This window comes from Armigeres subalbatus, chromosome 2 (genome assembly GCF_024139115.2).
Source record: "Armigeres subalbatus isolate Guangzhou_Male chromosome 2, GZ_Asu_2, whole genome shotgun sequence".
In the NCBI taxonomy this organism is placed as follows: Eukaryota; Metazoa; Arthropoda; class Insecta; order Diptera; family Culicidae; genus Armigeres; species Armigeres subalbatus.
This window is the reverse complement of record NC_085140.1, coordinates 147,014,362-147,036,614: the sequence shown is the minus strand read 5'-3', so window position 1 is coordinate 147,036,614 and position 22,253 is coordinate 147,014,362. Positions and strand designations below refer to the sequence as shown.

Here is a 22,253-nt window from a genome sequence, read left to right as displayed (position 1 = left end):
AGTTTTCAGTGTATTTCCACGCCATATTGGTTTTTGTTTCGCCCTACAAGTCGTGGAAGGTTTGGGCGCCGCACCAGTTCACTGTTCATGGAAAATTGACGCCTTTTCCGTGAAATAAATAGGTCAATAAGATAGACATTGTTCGTTACACCGCTGTAATCTGGTCGAGCGGTAGGGTTTTCTCGGATAGGAACTAGAAAGATTGTTCGCGGATAGTCGTCGGTTGTCTCGGTGTTGCGCGGTATTGATAGTAGATCTTGGCGTTTTTTCCTTACGAGCTTTATTCTTTTCCTTCGCGAAGCAAATGTGTTCAGTTTTTTTGTTCCCATCATCATCAATATCAGCAGTTAAAGCAGTAGCAGTAAGGTGAGGTGTAACAAGAGTTTTTCTTCAATGGAAGGAAAATTTCTCGCTCTTCACTGACTAAGGCATCGTTTGCTGTGGCTGGAAAATTAGGATCGAAGAATGTTGTTTCCTCAAAAAACAAGTGATAAATTATTGAGAAGAGCTAATGTGATGTGAATCAGGGTGGAATTATAATCAAAATGTGTGATTGAATAAATAAGCAAAGAAGTTGGCCCATAAAGTCGTCGACTGTTCTGTTTTGCCCTTTTCCATTTCGTTCATTCTCCTAATGGTGGATTGGGATTGCATACAGGTTGAAAGTGGTCGCTAGCAGGCGTTAGGAAAAAGATAGTGTTTTTAATAAGGAAACAGTGAAACATACATAAATCACGAGAAAAGGAAGTGCATTGTCAATCGTTGTAGTAATCTGTCGAAGGAAAAGTCTTCGAGAATAGCTCTGATAAAGGATACAGGATAACGATTTTCCACTTTCCTCCTCCAGTCGGAAGTCGATTTAACCTGCTATCAATCAGGATTGTGGAGTGTCCGTCATCTCGTTAGGTATCGCCGATCATCAATCATCGTAGATATTGTCGCATCATCGTCATCAGAAACACCAACAGCATCATCAACAGGCACGAAGAAGGCAAAAACATCGTATAAAGGAGCCAGCCCACGCGAGATATCACCATCATCATCGTCATCGCACTTTCATCATCGTCACTGTCATCTGACCCTTATCAGAGTGCTCTACAGCGAACAGTAGGCAATAGTAGTAGCAGCAGCAGCAACAGCAACAACAACAACAACAAAATAATAAAACACCACAAACTTCGAAGAGGGAAAGCGGAGCAAACGAGTTCGCGCGAGAGCAAGAGATAACGACCTGGCCAGGAATCATAATACCTAATTTATTATCAACGAGAAAGTTCAAGGAGAAACAGAGACAGCGACATAGAGTTTTTTTTGTTACCGCGCGCACCTTGGTCACGACTGCATTGTGCACACGGGGCAGGACACAGCTGATCTGCTGCTGAGTGACCAAAAGGTACCTGAAAAGCGCGCCACAGCAATAATTGTTACATTTAGTAACCAGCATAAACGGCACTATTGATCAAAGGTAAGCTAGCTAGTTTTATTAGGTTTTTGGTACATGGAGGCGCATGGTGAGCTGTTATGAAAGTGAAAAGTGTTTATGAAAAAGAAGTTGTATTGTTGAATTTTTAAATGAATATCAAATGTGTGCAAAAACCATCCATGCGATTTGCTCTCTACATCTGCCCGATTATCCAATTTGTTATCAATCTATGGACCAAGAACTGCTGTCATCCAGACAACGGAAGCTGCAAAGGCTATACATTACGATATCCTCCACACAATTGCTCCGAACTTCTAGCGGAGAAATAATCTAGGTTCCTAATCGACTAGGATTAATAACATACAATAGATAAGTCCATAATATATTTTTAATTGAAGACAACAAGCAATAGTTAAATAAAAGTATCAAGCTTAGTAACATGGGGCGTAACTGCATTGATCGGGTTCCTCCTTAGCCGTGCGGTAAAACGCGGCTACAAAGCAAGACCATGCTGAGGATGGCTGGGTTCGATTCCCGGTGTCGGTCTAGACAATTTTCGGATTGGAAATTGTCTCGACTTCCCTGGCCATACAAGTATCATCGTGTTAGCATCATGATATACGAATGCAAAAATGGTAACTTGGCTTAGAAACCTCGCAGTTAATAACTGTGGAAGTGCTTAATGAACACTAAGCTGTGAGACGGCTCTGTCCCACTGTGGGGATGTAATGCAGGGCTGTTACAACAGTCGCGGATTTCGCGATTTTCGCGTTTTTCGCGAATTTCGCGGATTTGACGCGGATTTACCCCTCCAGTCGCGAAAATCGCGGTCCCGTTAAATATTGTCGCGAAAATCGCGGATTTATAATTACACTCTCGCGAAAATCGCGATTTCCCTCAATTTATTTTAGGATTAATTCAACATGTCATTTATGTGGGCGTTTGCAAAATAAATAGGCAACCCGTCGAGATCCAAACACATGGTATTTGGATAATCTTTCAATAGTCGTATGGATGTTGGTTTAAGTGGACACATAGAAAGTCTGTCGTATTGTCAGATCGATCATATAGCATTTCTGGATTACCGAAATGCCGAGAGCTATTTATTTTATTGCTTAGAACTGTTGTGCTGCTAATTGCAGAATTACAATTATGATAGCTTGCGCTGCATAGAGGGTCGATGATAAACTCGGATCAAACGCAGTAATATTCACACCTGCAACTGCCGGGACGGATCTGATAGCTGATCGAAGCTGTCTTTATTTATGTGTTTTGAAATTTATAATTTTAGGTTCAACACCAATGCGGAAAGGAATTAGAAGGATTTAGCAATTTTAATTGGGAGTTATTTGAATTAAAATTTACCACATTAAAATGATTGTATGGATAAAATTTGATAGAAAAAAAACACAAAAACACTAATAAAATAGACAAAAATTGCGATGATAGGGTCCGACAGCTCCGGCTTCTCCCTGAGGACTGGAATTGTGGGGTTCCTGCCGCTTTGTATAGCTTTTTTTTTCTAAGGGTGGTGCAAATATGCATTCTGCATCTGCATCCTCGAGTGTCTCGCAGTAATCTTTTCTATGCGTGCTGTTCTCCGGTGGTATGTTAACTTGCTGCTGAAACTGAAGGATTGACGTCTAGGTTGGGAATGTCACATTTTGACTATTCTCGCCAATATTAGCTGCCAAACAAAAAATCCTTGTGGATTGTTTGACCTTTGTTTTTGTGAGAAAGGATCAGATCGCCTTTCAATGGTTGGGGTGATATTAAGAAATCCGAATATCGTCGGTTGAACGAGAAGTTTTTTTTAATTGCCCGAGGATCAGTTGCTTCTAGTTTTGTACCATGCTCAATGACTATTGCAGGCATCTCATTCAAACCATTCAACATTCATCGTTTGTTCTATTATGTACAGTAGACGTCCGATAACTGCAAGTCATTTAACTGCAATGCTTTTTAACTGCAATTCGATAGTTGCAACAGTTTTGCAGTTATAGGACCGGCAAACTTCAAACTGATGTCAGACTCAATGACAGCTGCATTGCGCTGCACATTTAGATGCACTTTTATTGCATCTGACGTCGATTGACAACCGTTTGACGTCTAGAATGCGTTGCAGTTATCGAACGGCATTCGTTAACTGAAAAGTAAACATTTTGCAGTTATCGAACGGATACTGTATGCCAATTGCTATTTGGTAGGCTAGTTTTTGTTCCATTACCTTCGCTTCAAAATTCCTCGCTGTTCTTATATCCATTGAGAGTTCGTTTGTGATTACTCAGTTGTAGCAAACTGTCTGACTGAACTTGAGCCTTGAGACTCCAAACGAATCCTATGATGGATAGGACATACGACGTTGTAATGCCCACTATAGATGGCAAAACGCCGTGTACGCGGCCTACCATGAAGCCTACGGCCTTTTCTGGTATGTCTAGTGCATGTTATCTTCGCTTGACACTCTTCCTTGAAATGAACAACTTATAAGCTTAGCAATACCCATCCATTATCTCATACGTAGTGATAATGACATCATTTTTCAAATCGTGAATATTATCCAAGTTCTTAAAAAATCGCAGGCCTTAGAACCGTTCCTGTCCACCTCTGGTTTCATTTCGCCTGAGTGCTTTTAAATCAGATTCGTCAGGCTTTGCTCGGGCCTCTACAGAGTTCTGTAGAGAATTGCTTGCTTTAAAAAAATTGCTCTTATATTATTTCCTAACTGGCGGATTTATGGAAATACACAATGCAATGATTGATCAATAAATAGCTTGACGGATTATTGATGCGTCCAAGGCTTTGTAAAACGATAGTAGAGATTAGAAGAATACTATATAGCGTACTAAAAAGTATAATTCAAATATAGCCCTTGATCTAACTGGTAATTACCTATGACAACAGACTGCCATCTGCACAACTTACTTATAAAGAAATGCAATGATACAACATCGATTCAAATGGGGGGTTTCCCGGTAACATTAAAAATTGAATTACTTTCGGGCATAGTTCAACGCTGCACGTATATTTTCTGTGGCTCATGATATGGTTAAAGCGTTAACTATGCAGTTTTAGATATTACATAAATTAGTGAATGTTCTTTTTTTTTGTTTTCTATTGACGAATATGCAATAGATTAGAAGCAAAAAAAATAAAAAATTATAAACGTGTAATTATAAGTAAGAAACTATATTTTTATTTGTCGCGGATTTGTTTTTACAGTCGCGGTTTTCAATTTGCTAGTCGCGGATTTCGCGGATTGGAATTCGACTAGTTTGTAACAGCCCTGGTAATGCCAATAAGAAGAAGAAGAAAAAGAACTGCATTGATCGATTTCGCTTCGTAGATTTTTCTTTTTTCTCAATGCAGCGAATTGTGATAGTTTGCCAATTGTTTAATGATTTGGTGTGCAAAATATTGATTGCATCTTGCACCAGAAGTATCAGTAACAGTTCTAACTTTAGTTTCATTTTATTTATTAATAAAACAAAATTACTAGAGGGATTAATGCCTTAACGCCCTGATACAGCACGTGAGGTATTTGTCTTATAAAGATTAAACACTGCGGCTTTCTAACTCAATGTTCGTGATATTTTATTCAGCTTCAATAACTGTTTTGAAAACCCAACATTAAGATCTCCTAAAACCTATACATGTGGTTTCTGCATCGCTCTGGTATTAATCGTTCATTAAACTCTGATTGGTGTAGATGCCAGCGAGTGTGCCGGAATTTGACTGGAGAAGGTCATGAAAGATACCGTCACAAACATTTCTTCCTCATTGAGTGTGCGTGTGGGAAGCTTTTACTTTTTTCACATGGGTTATCATGTGGATTTTAAAATAAAATGACACGCAGATTTTGGAATTTAGGATATGAAGGATTTTGAAATCAGATTGGTTTTCAAACAAATTTTGTAACATTTTGTTTTTGAAATTAAAAAATATGTCTAATGAACTCAAATAAATTAATAGGTGAGAATGAACTTTGTCGTCCTGAAAAGGACGGTTGCATTGAATTCGTAATATGCGCTTGGAACAGGCCTCACACGGTTCCTGGTTCCTTGTGGTGATTGTTTCAGTTTTCTTCTGGTGTTTGCTCCTGGTTGATCCTTCTGTTAGTGGCTGCTGCTGAGTATTCCACTCCAAACGATTCGCAGTGCTTTAGAAAAAAAATGAGCTGAATAACTTCAGACTTCAATTAATTTTTTTAAAAGTTTTGCGATTTCATTAATTTATTTAGCTTACATTTTCCATTGACGGTTACGCCTCACGCTCGCCATATAGTTTTGAACCTGGTCCATCCACTCAACTCGCTGCGCTCCACGCCTTCTTGTACCTGCCGGATTGGCAGCGAACCCCGTCTTTGCTGGCTTCTAATACTGGGTTCGCCGTAGAGATGAGTGAGCTCGTGGTTCATTCTTCGCCGCCACACCACCAAGGAAGGCAATACGCATTCATCTTTCAAATACGCTTGCAAGTCCTCGTTGAGCATTGTCCAAGTTTCATGTCCGTAAAGGCCCACTGGTCTTATGAGCATTCTGTACATGACACACTTGGTGCGGATGTGAATCTTTATTGATCGTAGTTTCTTCTGGAGCCCGTAGTAGATCAGACTTCTACAGGTGATGCGCCTTCGTATTTCACGACTAATAATGGTAAATAGCAAGGATCCGACGAATTTTTCGACCACCTCGAAGTTGACTTTTGCGCCGATTGAAAATTTACCGGCGGCGTGAACTGATTTCAAGCGACAAAAATTCGTTGGAAGTTCCTCAACGAGTTCGTTGGAAAGTTGATAAAGAAATTTTGCTGGACTTTCCTTCCTCTAGAAGTTCCTCCAGGAATTCATCCGGAAGATACACTAGGAATTCACTCGAAAATTCCTCCATGAGATCCGCCGGAAGCTCCTGCAGAAATTCTCCGAGAAGCTTCCATAAAAAATCCTCCAGGAATTCTTAAGGAAGTTTCTTCAAGATTTTTATCCTGAAGTTACTCCGGGAATTCTTCCGGAAGTTCATCCAGGAATTCCTCCTGAACTTCCACCATGATTTCCTTTAGGAAGTGCTCCAGGAGTTCATCCAGAAGTTCTTCAAGAAATTTTTGCGAAGGTTTCACTAGAAATTAGTTGGGAAGTTTCTCCAGGAATTCTTCGGAAACTTTCTCTTGGAATTCTTGGTAAGTTCCTCCAAGAGTTGTTCTCGGATTTAGTACAAAAGTTCAATCAAAATTCTTCCAGAAATTTCTCAGGAAGTTTTTTAAAGAATTTCTTCCGAGTTTTTCGATTATAATCATGAAAGTGTATTTCGTGGAAGAAAGAATGTCATAAATGAGGCTATTTTCGTTTCAAATATTGACTTCGTAGACTTCTTTACGTAGTAAATTCAACATTCATACGAATAACCTAGTGTATTTGGACGGCTAGTATATAGCTAGATTTTAGTAGAGCTGTCTTGATCAACTTCACCTCAAACTAGATTACTCAAAAAATGTGTGATAATTTAATTTATTTTAAATAATGCGAACGCATTTCAGAAAACTTAAGTTGTTGATTATTGCAACGCATAGCAGTACATTTAAAATGTAAACACACATTGGTATTGCATGTTTTGTCTTAAAAATGATCATCTTCCCCCCCCAGATGACGGTATATCTTTTTAATTTAATTTGAGTTTAATTCGGGAAATAAGACGTAGCCTTAGGAAAAATATGTATTTGTTTGCCCGAGCATACTTGTATAGCAAAATTAGCTCAATGCTAGTTTCAGTTGTAGGTTGGCCGCTATCCAATAATTACTGCATTCTTGGAAGTAGATAAATATAATATGAACTTGACTGGAAATATGCATTTCCGATAGGATAAGAACTTACCAGTAAAAATGATATTTTAACCAAATGTACGATTTAACCAAATTTTAGCCATCGTAGCCATCGGCGTGGTAAAAAAACATTCGGTGGCGTGTATAATTTTTATGCAGCGGCGTGCTGATTCATTTTTGACGGCGGTGGCGGCGGCGTGAGAAAATCATCGGTGGCGGCGCACAGGTCTACCTCGAAGGTATCCCCGTCTGTCGTAACACTGCTTCCCAGGCGGGCCCTGTCGCGCTCACTAGCATGTACTTTGTTTTTGAAGCATTCACCACCATTCCAACTTTTGTTGCCTCTCATTCTAGGGGGGGTGTAGAATTCTACCACCTTTTCAAATGTTCGGCCGACAATTGATCAACAGGCACGAAAGTTCATCACCTTGTCGTAGTCTCCGGCGGTTTTCGAACAAACTGGAGAGTTTGCGCGAGATATTCACACAATTTTGCACACCATCCATCGTTGCTTTGATCAGTTTCGTAAGCTTCCCAGGAAGCTGTTCTCGTCCATGATTTTTCATAGCTCTACGCGGTCTACACTATCGTATGCCGCCTTGAAATCGATACACATATGGTGCGTTAGGACCTGATATTTAAGCCATTTGTAAAGAATTTGCCGTACAGTAAAGATCTGGTCTGTCGTCGAGCGGCCGTCAACGAAGCTGGCTTGATAACTTCCCACGAACTCAATCACTAATGGTGACAGACGGCGGAAAATGATCTAGGATGTCACTTTGTAGGCGGCGTTTAGGATAGTAATCGCTCGAAAGTTCTCACACTCCAGCTTGTCGCCTTTCTTGTAGGTGGGGCATCTTCCTTCCAGTCCTCCGGTAGCAGTTCAGTTTCCCAGATTCTGACTATCAGTTTGTCCAAACAATTGACTAGCTTGATGAGTTCAGCTCCGATACTATTCTTGCCAGTTGTTTTATTGCTCTTGAGTCGTTGGATTGCTCAGAAACTTCTATCAAGCTCGGGCTGGTTGGTATCCATCGTCCGCTGAACCCGGGCAGAAGCCATGAATAGAATAACAAAACATGATATGGTTTTGATTGATATAAGAGATAAAAAACAGGCAACAATATCAAAAATTTGCACCGAAATATCATTTGAACATCAAAATATGCTATGGATAAAAAGAAACTAATGGCACATAATATTGATCACTTTTTACAAATAGCATAACTTGATCTCCTCATGATAGTTTAGTACAAAATATTCATATTGTCGTCTGATCTTTTATCTCTTATCAATCATGTCAATATCTCATTTTGCTATCTTATCAACATTTGATATTAATGAGCCATTTTCGTCTACTGTACTTTCAGCGCCACCTTTCGATCACCACACGTTCGCCAGTCAAATTGCTAACATCCTCATCCCTGTACATCACGACAAGTTGCATGTTTCTTGTTAACGGCATAGCTGTACCGTCTCCTCGCACTCTTCTTCTCAGGCGTTCAAGAGACGGGTCTGCTGTCTCCGTTTCCGTCTGTAGTTCTGAATGGCCATATTCTTGGAGGTGGCGAAATCAGTTAATCGTGGGCCGTTTTCGTTCGTCGGTCTATTTGTATTGCAGCTAACGTGGATGAAGCTGTTGAATATTTCACCAGTGTAGTCAACATGGCAAACGTTGAGAACGTTCCTTTGCGTTGACCGCATCCTAAACCGGCGTGAGCAAATGCTCAACTTCGCAAACTGAAACGATTCAGATCAGCGGCACTCAGAAAATATAGTCCAAATTTCAATCCATACTCCAAGCAAACTATTTACTCGAGCCAGCAACGATTATCGTTTATACCATTGATGTCTATACCGACGCTATACCAAACGCATTCAGAATAATCTTCTTGAATACTAATCAATGCTGGTCATTCGTCAGAACGAAAAGGAATGAAAACGGCTTACCTACTGGAATTTTCCTTGGCGACCGTCAAATCCGCACACCAGAAGAAAAAATAATCTCTAGCTAACCATTTTGCTCACACCTTCAGCAATCTCTCGCCATCAGCGTCACAAGTAGATTTAGCGATTCCGTCCAGAGATATGATCTACCTCAACATTAACTACGTTTTTCGGCTATAAAGAAGCTAAAGTTACACAATTCACCTGGACCCGATGGCTTTCCTTCTTCACTGCTGAAAAAATGTTCATCGGAACTTATCCATCTTTTGACAAAAAGATTCAACCTGTTCTTGGAACAGGGTGTATTCCCAAAGGAGTGGACATCATCGTACATGTTCCCGTTCCATAAAAATGGGGATAAACGCAACATTGATAATTACCGTGGAATTACTTAATTTTGTGCTTTTCCCAAAGTATTTGAAGTCATTGTCAACGACACATTATTCGTAGCCAGTAAACACTACATTTCACCTGACCAACACGGCTTTTATCCTAGGAGATCTACAATGTTGTGAAAACTTATATGTGAATCTGTACATTATGTCGAATATATTGATTTGAAAAATGTATTGGAGACAGGCTTGGCATTGGTATGCTTAGTTTTTTCTCCTATTGATTGTCGTTACCAAACGCAACGTTAGCAACCATATCTCATACCCAAAAGCCATAACATCGCGACCAAGAAACCACTGGTAACCACATAAGTTTTTTCATTCCTTGACCTTCAGTGGCTCTGACCGTTGTTAGTTTGACGGTCGCGACCAATATGTTCTCCACCTTTTATCAATCTATTTATAACCTATGTAAACTTTTTTCTAGAGTTCGCACTAGTTCAATTCGTCAAGAAACTAATCAATATAAACTAAAACTAATATATATCAAGAAAAGATAAAATTAAAATAATTACAGCAAAAATTATTGATTAAAAATATACTGGAGGATCGAACTCCGAATCTCAAGATCTGCTGGCTTGACTATAAAGCTACGATAAAAAAATGAATCACAGGTAGCTTTGCCTTCATGCTGTAGGTCATCTATTCACTGCATTGAGCTTCGCGACCGTTCTTTATATGTCCAGAAAGGGTCACTCTCTGAAAAACATCGTTCTCGTCATCCATGGTAACGAGACAGGCTCATTCAACGAAGAGTCTTACCGCTCATGGGCTAGGACGTAACCAAACCAGAGACAAGCAAATTTCTCGGCTTCATATTAATGGAATTCCGCCCATTTCAAATGTTGGTCTAGAAATAATGTTCCCGTCCTGACAACGCGGATTTGTAATTAAACGAGCCTATTGCGATTGAATGATCCTGCAAGTGAAACGTTGGTCTTTATTGTTTGACTATGACTATGGACGACGATCAATGACAATTAGTGCTGCTGTAGGGCAAACTTTACAAAATAACTATTTTTACGTTCCGAATTTTCACGGCCACGACGGTCATAGATGAGTAAAAATTATGAAATAAATCTCGGGTCACTGCCAGGAATAATTAGGGAAACAAATCGCGCTGCTCTTGGGCTAACTTTATGTATACATATATTGACTATTTTTACGAACATTCCGGATTTTCCAGAATGCCGCTTGGTGCCATTCGCAGCCTTAACTGGGTGAGAAATCTGGAAGTACCTTTCAGTCCATTGTCAAACATGACACAAAATGACATTTTTTAGGAACGTTCCGGAAAGCCTGGTGGCCATCTGCTGTCATAACTGAGTAAGAATTGTGCATTAACTCCAAGATGACTGCCAGAAATGAATAACAAAAAATCGCGATGCTTTAGGGCGTCCCGGATTTTTTGGAGGTCGTCTGGTGGCCACCTGCGTCATAGATACATGCGATCATAGCTAGGTAAGAACTGTGAATTCGCTTCAAGATAACTACCAGGAATGGGGGAACTTTACAAAACGACTATTTGAACGAACGTTCCGGATTTCCCGGAAGGCCACATGAGGTTATAGATGAGTGAGAACTGTTAATTAATTTCCAGTTCATTGCCAGAAATAATTTAAAGAAAATCGAGCTTCCTTAGGATGAATTGTAAAAAAACGCGAATGAATAAGTCATTATTGGTCACTCTCCCTGTGCACCCTGAGCAATTATTCAGTCATATTTACCCGAGCATTCTATAAAATCACTTTTGATATCTCCCAACACAGATTTAATCTTGTGGGGAATACATGGTGGTTTGGTGCAAATTGGTCATCTGACAGAAACGTAAATTCTCATTTTTACTCGTCTATTCTCATTTTTACTCGTCTAAAATCAGATGAGCCCCGGAAGATAAAAAAACTAAATAAAACACTTCTGGGAAATCCAGCAACTTTGTTCTACTGATTTGATTTAACCCTTAGGTTTTTTTTTCTTGGGCAAGGGTAAACGGAAATCTGCATCCAGACACCTGAGGAGGTTAACTCAGGTAGTGTGGGGATGGGTATGTCATGTAACTCTTACCCGACCCACTAAAACCAAAACCCTTTCACCAGTCCGTACCCCCAGCCCTCAATTAAGCAATACACCTACTCTTAGGTAGGAATGTGAAACTGAACCATTGCACACTGGTTCAAAAGCCACCAAAACGTGCGTTTTTTTTAGTTTTCGACCTGAAAACTACATTTTAGAGTCATGATGTCTTCAGAAAAGTTGAAGGATATTTCTTGGGTTTCTTTTGATAAGAACATCAATGATCTATCCACCTTAAAGGGCGGTGTGAAATAAAAAATGTACGCAGATGTACAAAAGCAGTGGTTGTCCTCTGCAATATTATAAAAAACTGGTTGACCCGGCAGACGTTATCATTATCCTGCATATTAGGCGAAAACGCGCGGTGAACTGCTTATGCGAAATTTCCATACGAATCTTAATTTTAGTTTTTGACGATTTACTCAACTTTATTTGTGATTTTTGTATAAAGAAATATTATATAAACCCGTCGGAAATGATAGCAAACGTAACTGCTGAAGAAATGAAGAAAATCCATCCAGCCGTTTTCAAGTTATGCGAATACGAACACAGACCATTTCATTTTTATTATATAGATGTGAATTGGATAATCTTACGTACATTAGGAACTTTTTTAAGTTGATTCAAACTAATAGTGGAACACGGCGGAACAGCACAAAATATTGTGCATTCGGTAGCTTAAAACCGAATCTTTCAGATGATGGCTGTTTGGCTTGCCGCCTCTTGCCGCTTTCCATGGTGTTTTGATGTGAAAATTCACTATTTTTTCTAAAGATTCCTCAATAACATTGACAGGTTTCAAGATAGATCAAATTAGTCTCCTAGACAAACATGTTTTTTGTCATTATGCACAACTTTCTAGAACAAACCATACTGCTAAAATCATGTTCAAAAAAGTTATGCTCAAAATATGATTTTTGGGTCATTCATACAAAACGTGCTCTAACTCGTTACAAAACCGTTATTCCAATATGGTATCTTCAGAAAAAATGTTCCAATTCACATTCTTTATAACATTGTGGAGGACAACCACTGCTTTTGTACATTTGCGTAATTTTTTTATTTCACACCGCCCTTTAAGGTGGATAGATCATTGATGTTTTCTTATCAAAAGAAAGCCCAAGAAATATCCTTCAACTTAAGACATCATGACTCTAAAATGTAGTTTTCAGGTCGAAAACTAAAAAACGCACGTTTTGGGGGCTTTTTAATCAGTGTGCATTGTAATCAGAGATGAGCCAGGCGAGTGCTGCTAAGTCCCTTTAAACAATAATAATAATAAACCATTTCCATTGACAACAACATTATCCTTTCTTGTAAATGTCAAGCAAAAATTCAACTCGCAACAGATTAGCACAATGATTGTTTGACGCGCATCTAGAGAAATTGCCGGTTTTTGCCATTGTTTTCGGAAACAAATTTATTGGTTGTCATTACTTAGACAGTAGTCGTCTGTTGATATGATTTCAGTTTTGCTTTTGAAATAATCACGCTTTGAAAAGTTTGCAACTACCTCACCGTATTTGTTGCAGATAAAATTGCATGCAATATTGTCCTTATTCTTTGCCAATTGGGACATAGACATTATCGCTATCCTCTTTTGTCGCTTGTTTTTTTTGCGTTTTACAGCGACAATTGCAATCCTTGACTCTTAGAATGAAAAAGACAGGCTAGTGACATCCTTTTGTTTAGTCCATCGCCAGATCGTAGCCAGGATGTCTTGGGCACATTTTTTAATATTGCTTTTCAATGATGACAGCGGGCCATGCCTAATGATGATGATGACACCGCGCTTGTCATATGCTCGGAAAATGATCAACATTCTTTTCATACAATTTATGTTTCATATTCAAACAACCATGCAACTCCATTTACCTTCGACACAGTCAGATACAAACTACGCTTATTCTTATTATTTTTTTCATTTTCAGCTTGTGAACGAAACTAGGCTAGGCACACTTGCGGCGGTATAACGGGCGATGGCGTTTGCGGTTACGAGGGCGGCCGGTGTCAGCCCATCCTGTTCGGTAGTGATACAGTCGTAGAGCCAGAAGTTGTTTTAAGCGCGAAACAACTTCTACCGCTACCTTTCAAATTGGGTAAGTCGTCTGTCGGGATCGCAAGACCCAAAATCCCATGTATAGGGCGGTTCATGTTTTTTTTGGTGAATATCTTAAATCTATTTCCAATTAATTTTGATAGAAATAATATGATATTAATTGCAAGTTTGGTGAATAATGTAATTAGATTTTCAGCATATAAACAAAGCGTGTTACAGTTCTGTATCTTCCAATAAACGCAAACATTCGAGTATTTTTACAAATGTGAATTGAATTCCAACAATCAAATAATATTTCATAGCATTCTAGTACAAGTACATTCTAGTAGTACTGGGAATATTAAGATCATAACAAAGATTTAAAAGGTTTGAGAATTGTTGTTTACACGTGTTGCTTATGATTCCTAAAATTTGTGACGTTTTCTTTTTTGTTTCATAAGCAACAGAAATGAAATTATGAAACTTCCCTAGAAATGAACTGCCCTAGGTCTTCCAACTCCACTTACATTCCGCCACAGAAACTAAAGAGGACCTTACCAACTACATTCCAAGCTTCGGGGTTATCGTCCGCTTCATTCATGTCTAATGTGTTTTCCTTTTTTTTTTCTTTCTGCTACCCGGCGTCATAACTTAGAATGTCCTGCAGCGTAGACGGGCTGCCGGCGGGGTGTCGACTCCGTGGCATGGGCTCGACCGTTCAAAGTGGTCCACTTAATTCGGCTTTGAGTGGAACGCAGGAAACAACATCCAATGTTGTACCACTACAACGACCACCTTCGCAGAAGCCGTGCTGCTTCTGCTGGTGCTGCTGCTGTTCTTGTTCATGGTAAGTTCGGGGGGTTTTCCCTTTGCCTTTCGGCCAGGCGGGGTGGGAGTTGTGACGTGTGACGTGCGTTTCACGGTCATTAAAAACGGTGAGTTGCATGTACGGCTGTGACCATTACGGACGGATCGATTTTGGTGCCTTGACGGGGGTTGTTATTATTACTACAATAGATGGGTTTCATGTGGATTGTAATTTCAAACGACCCTGTTAACTCTTCACAAAAAATATGAGTTATTCATACCATTTGCTTTACTTCGTTCGTTTTATTGAGACTATTTAGATAGAAATTATGTACTTCGATCACAAACGAGCAGATGTAACACATGAAGCATTCATCGATAAATACTTCATCGTTTACAGGACTTCTATTGTTTACTCTAGAAAATATCAATATAGCTAGCCCAAACTGATACAAATAATGCATATTCAATTGATTCGATGAAACAGTAGATTGTGAAATGTTGTAAGTTGTGACGTTTGTTTATCTCTGCCTCTATTGAAGAGCTGATAGGGAGAACCGATTTGGTATTGAAAAACGTTCTTCTTTTCAAAATTACTACAAGGATCCATAAATAGGATTCCGTGTCAGACCATTAAAAATCACTTTTGATCAAACTATATATTTCTATCGATTGTTAGAGATGACTGAAGTTATCCAATAAAAACTGAAATGCGTATTTCAATTTCAACACACCGTATTCTTGAAACTTTAATTAAATCCGTGGAAGTCTGAAAAATCAATAGGATCCATGGAAATTGTAGGATCGCAGTAATCCTGTGAATGTGTACTTTGACATAAAACTATAGGGCAGTGCACGGACAGCCTTTTCTCTTTCACGCTGCAAAGAAATAGTTTTCTAATTTTTATGAAGAGCGAAAGAAAGATATTTGTCCCTACAGTGCCTATAATAAATATTCATTATTATTCATCTCTATTATTCACCTTATATGTGTGTGTGTGCGTCATCCTCTATCCCTCACCCAGCTAGGGGTGTTGATCAAGTAGTACTACGAATAATTTGATCAAATCTTATGCTCCGTAATGGTGCCATTTTTGTTACGAAGAACAGTACCACTAAAAGAATTCACATCTGAAGCAAGAAAGTTTTCTCCAGAAAGTGCGGGGAACGGTATGTACTAGTCGTTCGTAACAGGTACAGTAAAATTTCACAAGGACGCCCTTATTCGTACTAACTGCTCAGGGAGTAGAAGGTAGAGAAGAGCCACCGTTACTAATCAAACCTTGAACCGGATATCTGGGACTCCCACAATATCCGCGGCAAAACTAGTAAACGATGCTCTGTTCGTATTTAGTATCAAATTTTGAGCATTCATAAATTGTTGAAGGAATGAGAGACAAAATTACAAAGAACAAGAACGAGCTCACCAATTTTGTTCGTCTACTATCTGAAGATCTCCGACGTTGAACAGGAAGGGCCAGGGATATGCAGAAGACCAAACAATTCTGGAGTTTTACGATTTCACATCCACCTTTGCTTCATTTGATGCCTGACTACGGCCAATGTTTGTCGACTGTGATTTTTTTGTGGGGCTCGTAGCTGTGGAGGTTTCAGTTTCTGTTAGTGCATGGGTGCTGCTGTTGCCATTACCACAGTGCATTCACATCGAGTCACTCTTTGGAAAATATTCGCCATCCTGCATAAACCACTTCAATAACTTCCTTCGTCACCAATCATACGCAGGACTCTAATAAACACGTGGTACCGATAAAGATATCACATTTTTGGTAACTTATCAGTAGATATCAATCAGCGTCGAACGGCCATAACGGGGCTATTCATTCACTTTCTTTTTGGAGTTTTGAACGACGTTTTCCGACGTTTCTTCATCATGGACACGACACATGGAAACACGCCGGAGACTCTTGCAGATGCTAATAATTTAGATGTTAAGCCACGTGGTTAATATTTACTTTTTGCCTTTCTCGTATACTAAGTATACGGTAAAGGCTATATGATCGCTCAAAAACAAACTTTTATAGAAGGCCCGGAGACCCATAGTATTATATACCGATCGACTCAGCTCGACGAATTGAGGTGATGTCTCTGTGTTTTTTTTCTTCCTAAACAATGGAGGAATCTGCTCAACAGACATCCTGGGTTGACCAGGAAGTGCTGGGTTAGGGGCCACCTCAATGAGGGAGGCAGGACTGCATCCCCGACCAGCTAAACCGTTTCCATTGCCGCCAAGCCCATCGTCCCTTCGGTACAACCAGAAAGTAATGCTTCAAAGGGGCCAGTGCATAACGCACCCTCGAGGTTAGCAGCGTGTCCTTGCAGCATCGAACAACGTGACTCGCTTTGTTAGAAGAACACCATGGGATCGTGCCAGCGCATTGCCGGCTTTCCAGGTGGCCTTACCACGCCCTATGTCCTCGGAAGGTGGGCAGGGTCGACTTCGCGCCTGCTTCCCTCTGCACGACTGGTATCAAGAATGATGATGCCGCGTGCACCCCAAATTGACCTTTCTGCGATAGGGCCTATTCGCCAGCACACCGAGGGACTTGCCGACGCGGTGCCTACGCCTGCCCCAGCCTTGACGAGGACCCCTTTCCGTCCTCGGGCTCGGAACCCGCCCGGTTGACCGACGCCGCGAAAGCGACGATACCATGTTGTTCTTCACGCGGCCACTTGTTCGATAAAAGGATCGAGTTCGACCACAGGGCACCGGTATGACCCATGATGCCGACTCCGAACCCTTGGACCACCTCTTATTTGCGCCTGAACTAGCCATTCCTCGAGTCCACGCGCCACCTTCTGTGTAGTTCCGAGACGATTTGGACGATAGCCGATAAAACGGCGTTCCAGCCAACTTCATCTTTACACATCCTCCGGACTAGGTTGTCCGGGGTAGTGTCCAGACCACATGTGGCAAGCATGTGGTCACGCATTGTGCGAAAACGCGGGCACACGAACAACACGTGTTCCGCCGTTTCCTCTAAACCAACGCACACCGGACACTCGGGCGAGGCCGAGTGTCCGAACCGGTGTAGGTACTGTCTGAAGCAACCATGGCCTGTAAGGACCTGGGTCAGGTGGAAAGTGATTTCCCCATGGCGCCTCTTGACCCACGTACCTATCTCCGGTATCAACCTATGTGTCCATCTACCCTTAGTGGAACTGTCCCACGCACGCTGCCATTTTGACCATTGAGGCCAACCTGACAGTCCTGCGGATGCCTCTCGTGCCGCGCATTTCAAAGCACTCTATGTTTTCACCGATAACGATGTCAATAGGCATCATACCGGTGATGACGCAGAGTGCATCGTGCGACACGGTACGGTACGCGCTCGCAACTCTTAGGCACATGAGCCTATACGTACTTTCTAACTTCGTTCTGTAGCAGTTAATACGCAGGGCCGTGCCCCAAGCTGGCCCACCTCAGTATGGACAGAGCAACGCTAGCCAGAAGCTTGCGCTTGCTGGCATAAACCGCAGAGCTATTGGACATCATCCGGGACAATGCCACTATAGCTGTGGAGGCACGCTTGCAGGCGTAATTGACGTGGCTACCAAAGGTGAGCTTATCGTCGATTATTACCCCCAAGAGTTTGATTGAGCGTTCAGAGGTGATCGTGCAGTTGCCTGCCCTTATCACCGCTTGCTGCTCCGACTTTCGGTTGTTAACAACAACCACCTCAGTCTTGTGGTGAGCCAGTTCTAACTTCCTGGAACTCATCCACTCCTCCACAATTGCGATCGAGTGGGCTGCAGTCAACTCCACCTCTTCGATCGATTCGCCGTAGACCTCCAGCGTAATATCGTCAGGTGATGTCTCTGTGTGTGTGTGTGTGTGTGTGTGTGTGTGTGTGTGTGTGTGTGTGTGTGTGTGTGTGTGTGTGTGTGTGTGTGTGTGTGTGTGTGTGTGTGTGTGTGTGTGTGTGTGTATGTGTTGCTGTGCCCACGCACCCAAAAAAATGTCACTCATTTTTCAGGTACTTATCCTTAACCGATTTACTCGCAACAAGTTGCATTCGACGCAGGATACTCTGCCATTGTTTCCTATTGAAAATTGGTCAGATCGGACTATGGGCTCGGAAGTTATGGCCAAAATACCACTTTTTTATAGAAAAATTGAGTAAAAAAATGTCACTCATTTTCCAGGCACATATCCTTAGTCGATTTACTCGCAACAAATTGCATTCGACGCAAGATACTCTACCATTGCTTCCTATTGAAAATTGGGCAGATCGGACTATGGGCTCAAGAGTAATGGCCAAAATACTATTTTTATAATGCACGAGAAAGGCACCATCACAGCTAGGTGGATTAATCAGGGTTTTTATTTTAGATGCGCACTAAAAAAATTCGCGGAAAAAACTGTCACACGTGAAAACATGCTTCCGTTCAAAGCCCTCTGTTATTCAACTTGTATGTATTCTAATATTCTTCCTCGTACATCCTCATCATCCAATCCACAGAAATGCTTCTCTATCAAAGTTCAATAGAAAGAATTATGTTGAGCAATGTCCCGATGTTCAGAATCGATGGCTTATATTTATTTCCATCTAATATCAAACATTCAGACATAGAATTGACCTTAAATAGTAAAATTTATATATGCTGCCTTTAGTGAATACAAAACTACCAATAAAGCTACTGCCAATAATTCATTGCTATATATCAGAATATGCGCGTAACATAGTGGATAATCCTCATTTTATTCGCTCGACAAGGCTCCGGAAAAATATTTAAATTAAAAAAAAATCTTTCTCGTTATTGGAATTGAGCTTGAGCATGATTGATCGCCCGTAGTTGTTACTTTATTATTGCCGCATTAGCTGTATTCGTACAGAGAACCAACAGATGATTGCTTATGATTAACATTTATCTTCAATGTACAAGTACTGGTGATCTTACTTGTTTGGCAATACTGACGCCTGCCACGCCAGAATGCAGATCAATATAGGTAAAGAGAAGGAATTGATGATGCATTTACCCGCGGATACTAGCCGAATATACCTTTGCACTAGTAGGGACTCAAGCGAACTTTCATGGGTTTGGGAAATTGGTTTCATGGCAAAATTTCCCTTTCAGGCCCACGGGGTCATATATGACCCCAACAGAAAAATGGATGTATAAAATCGCACGATGGATAAAAGTGAACACTATCTTCAGCAAAATTGCTTAAAATTAACTCCCTTATCAGGGAAAAATATCAGGCATGGGCAGAGCCGTAGCGTGGGTTCCTGGCGCCCTTGGCGAAATCTGTTTTGGGCGCCCTTCTCTCACTAAGAAAAAAATGCAATATTTTACACTCCAATATAATTTTGAATCTCTACCAAAAGTAAGATGGATTGTAATGGATTGAAAATGCTTCAAATAGCAAGAAGAATTCGGCGATATGCTCCTGAAAAGTTCTGAAATTTAGTGAAATTTTTACTATTTGCAAAATATGTAAGGAACCTTGCAGAGTCGTGGGCATTTCTGGATCATCGTATAGAATCCGTAAAACCATCTAGAACTGGCTAAAAGATCATTAAAGTTGCTGAAAGTTCTTTACTCATGATTCCTTTCAGCCAATCGGTCGAGGTTCAAAATTGGTATCGGATGCTTTAGAATGAGTCTGTCAGTGCAGTGGTTTGGAGGCACTGCTGCACTTCGTTGGGTTAATAAAATCCAACTTTGAAGTGGAGGGAATCGTTATCAAAAGCAAGAGGGCCACGTGGTGAATTGAGGTATTGAGTGCTTTGATAGTGAATATTATAGATTTTTTTTGCAATCTACGAAGAAAGCCTTGATGACCAAAGTAGTCATTTTATCAGGGTAGTCAGCACTGGCCGATGCTTGATCATGCGGCTTAAGTGCCACTCTATTCGGAGACCGCACGACACGTCTAATTGAGACTACCTCAGGGGGAGTCCATTTGAAAAACTCTGAGAAGGTGATCCACTTAAAACTTTCGAACAATTTCTCCAAAGTACGATATAAGATTACACATACCCTTCAACGTTGTAACCAGCAACGCTATGTTGCATATTCTCTTCTCATTAGTGGTAACTTCAATCAAAGTCCACCCTTCGGAGTGCGGTCAACTAACTGGTGACATTATGTGTTCAAAAATGAAAATACATAACTCGATTCACAATTTTGGAATATGAGATGCTTAGACTTTTTCTAGATGGGTTCGGGCGTGAATAGGCTTTGATTGAAAGCGGTCGGTAGGATGTTCTATGTCAACGTTTTTTGCCTTTCTCGTGCAACTAAGTTGTACCGAAAGGCTATCATTTCACTCCGAAAACGAACTTTTCATAGAAGCCTTTGAGACCCATAGTATTATATACCAATCGACTCAGCTCGACGAGCTGAGCACATGTCTGTCTGTCCGTGTGTATGTATGTCCGTGTGTATGTATGTGTGTATGTGTGTGTATGTGTGTGCACAAAAGCTATAAAAAACATTAGACAACTTTTCGTATAGTAATCCTTAACCGATTTTCTCGCAACAAGTTTCATTCGACAGGGGACAAAGCCTTGTTGATCACTTTATAACGATCGGTCATTGCGTTTAAAAGTTATGAAGAAAATGGTACATCGGACCATATAAACCCCATATAAGGTTGGTGTCTTAACTAAATGCGAGAAAGGCACCACCAACGCTGGGTGGATTAATCTGGGTTTTTTAAATTCACTTCATCTTCAATTCAAATTTAACTTCAAAAAATAAATAGAAATCTATTTTTATTCTGAATTTTTCATGAAGTTATGGTTTTAGCAATTATGTGTTGTCTTCATCTCGCATCTCAAGTCATTAGATGACGAGAACAATATCCGTTCTGAACAAGTTAGTGAAGAATGGAATGATCTTCACATAATATTGCTCGAAATCAGCGTTCGGGATAAGGATTAATACATATCCAGATGATATCGGAATATAATGTGGAACACTTATAAAGTTACCTAAATCCGAGTTTCCAAATGCCAATCGTATGTGGTTTCCCTTGACATCAATGGCCGACAAGGAACAAGCCGCGGATAAGAATTTTGAATCAAGAATTCTATTTTTCAAACTTTGAGCAATTCCTAATTTCTGAGCTCCCATTTCAAGATATTGACTTGATGAGCGAATTCCAATATATCTCTTAAATATTTCATTATTATTGCGAATGAAACAATTATATATTTTTAAATAAAAATACCATCATGACACTCAATTGAAGCAATTTGGATAGGAAGAGTGGGATTGCCAACTTGTTTATTTTGTATGCGCTACATTTCTCAAAATATCTTCATCATACATAGATACACCTGATTCTGATTTTACATGGATTTTTCTATACGGCCGTGTAAAAAAATCCCATACAACATTTTTGCAAAGTTGTTCCATATTGCATGATTCGTCGAGAAATCATAAAACTTTTTTTACACGGATTTTCAAATTCTGAACTGAAATTTGTTTTTACACGGAACGCAACCTCCGTGTAAAAAAGAAATAGGTGTATTTGAACTCTGTAGTTGGTTTGCTGGGGGCCCTCCTTAGCCGTGCGGTAAGACGCGCGGCTACAAAGCAAGACCATGCTGAGGGTGGCTGGGTTCGATTCCCGGTGCCGGTCTAGGCAATTTTCGGCTTGGAAATTGTCTCGACTTCCCTGGGCATAAAAGTATCATCGTGTTAGCCTCATGATATACGAATGCAAAAATGGTAACTTGGCTTAGAAACCTCGCAGTTAATAACTGCGGAAGTGCTTAATGAACACTA

At 40.4% G+C, this 22,253-nt stretch overlaps 1 long non-coding RNA gene across 2 annotated transcripts; it reads left to right on the top strand.

Moving 5' to 3' along the window:
- The first annotated feature begins 59 nt into the window (after positions 1–59).
- Positions 60–14,530, top strand: LOC134215248 (uncharacterized). Of its 2 annotated transcripts, XR_009980089.1 has the most exons (4): positions 60–366; positions 659–1,465; positions 13,582–13,749; positions 14,344–14,530. It is a non-coding gene; the product is annotated as an uncharacterized LOC134215248 (long non-coding RNA). The 2 variants fall into 2 exon arrangements; XR_009980088.1 differs by having other exon boundaries at positions 60–1,465.
- The last annotated feature ends 7,723 nt before the right edge of the window (positions 14,531–22,253 follow it).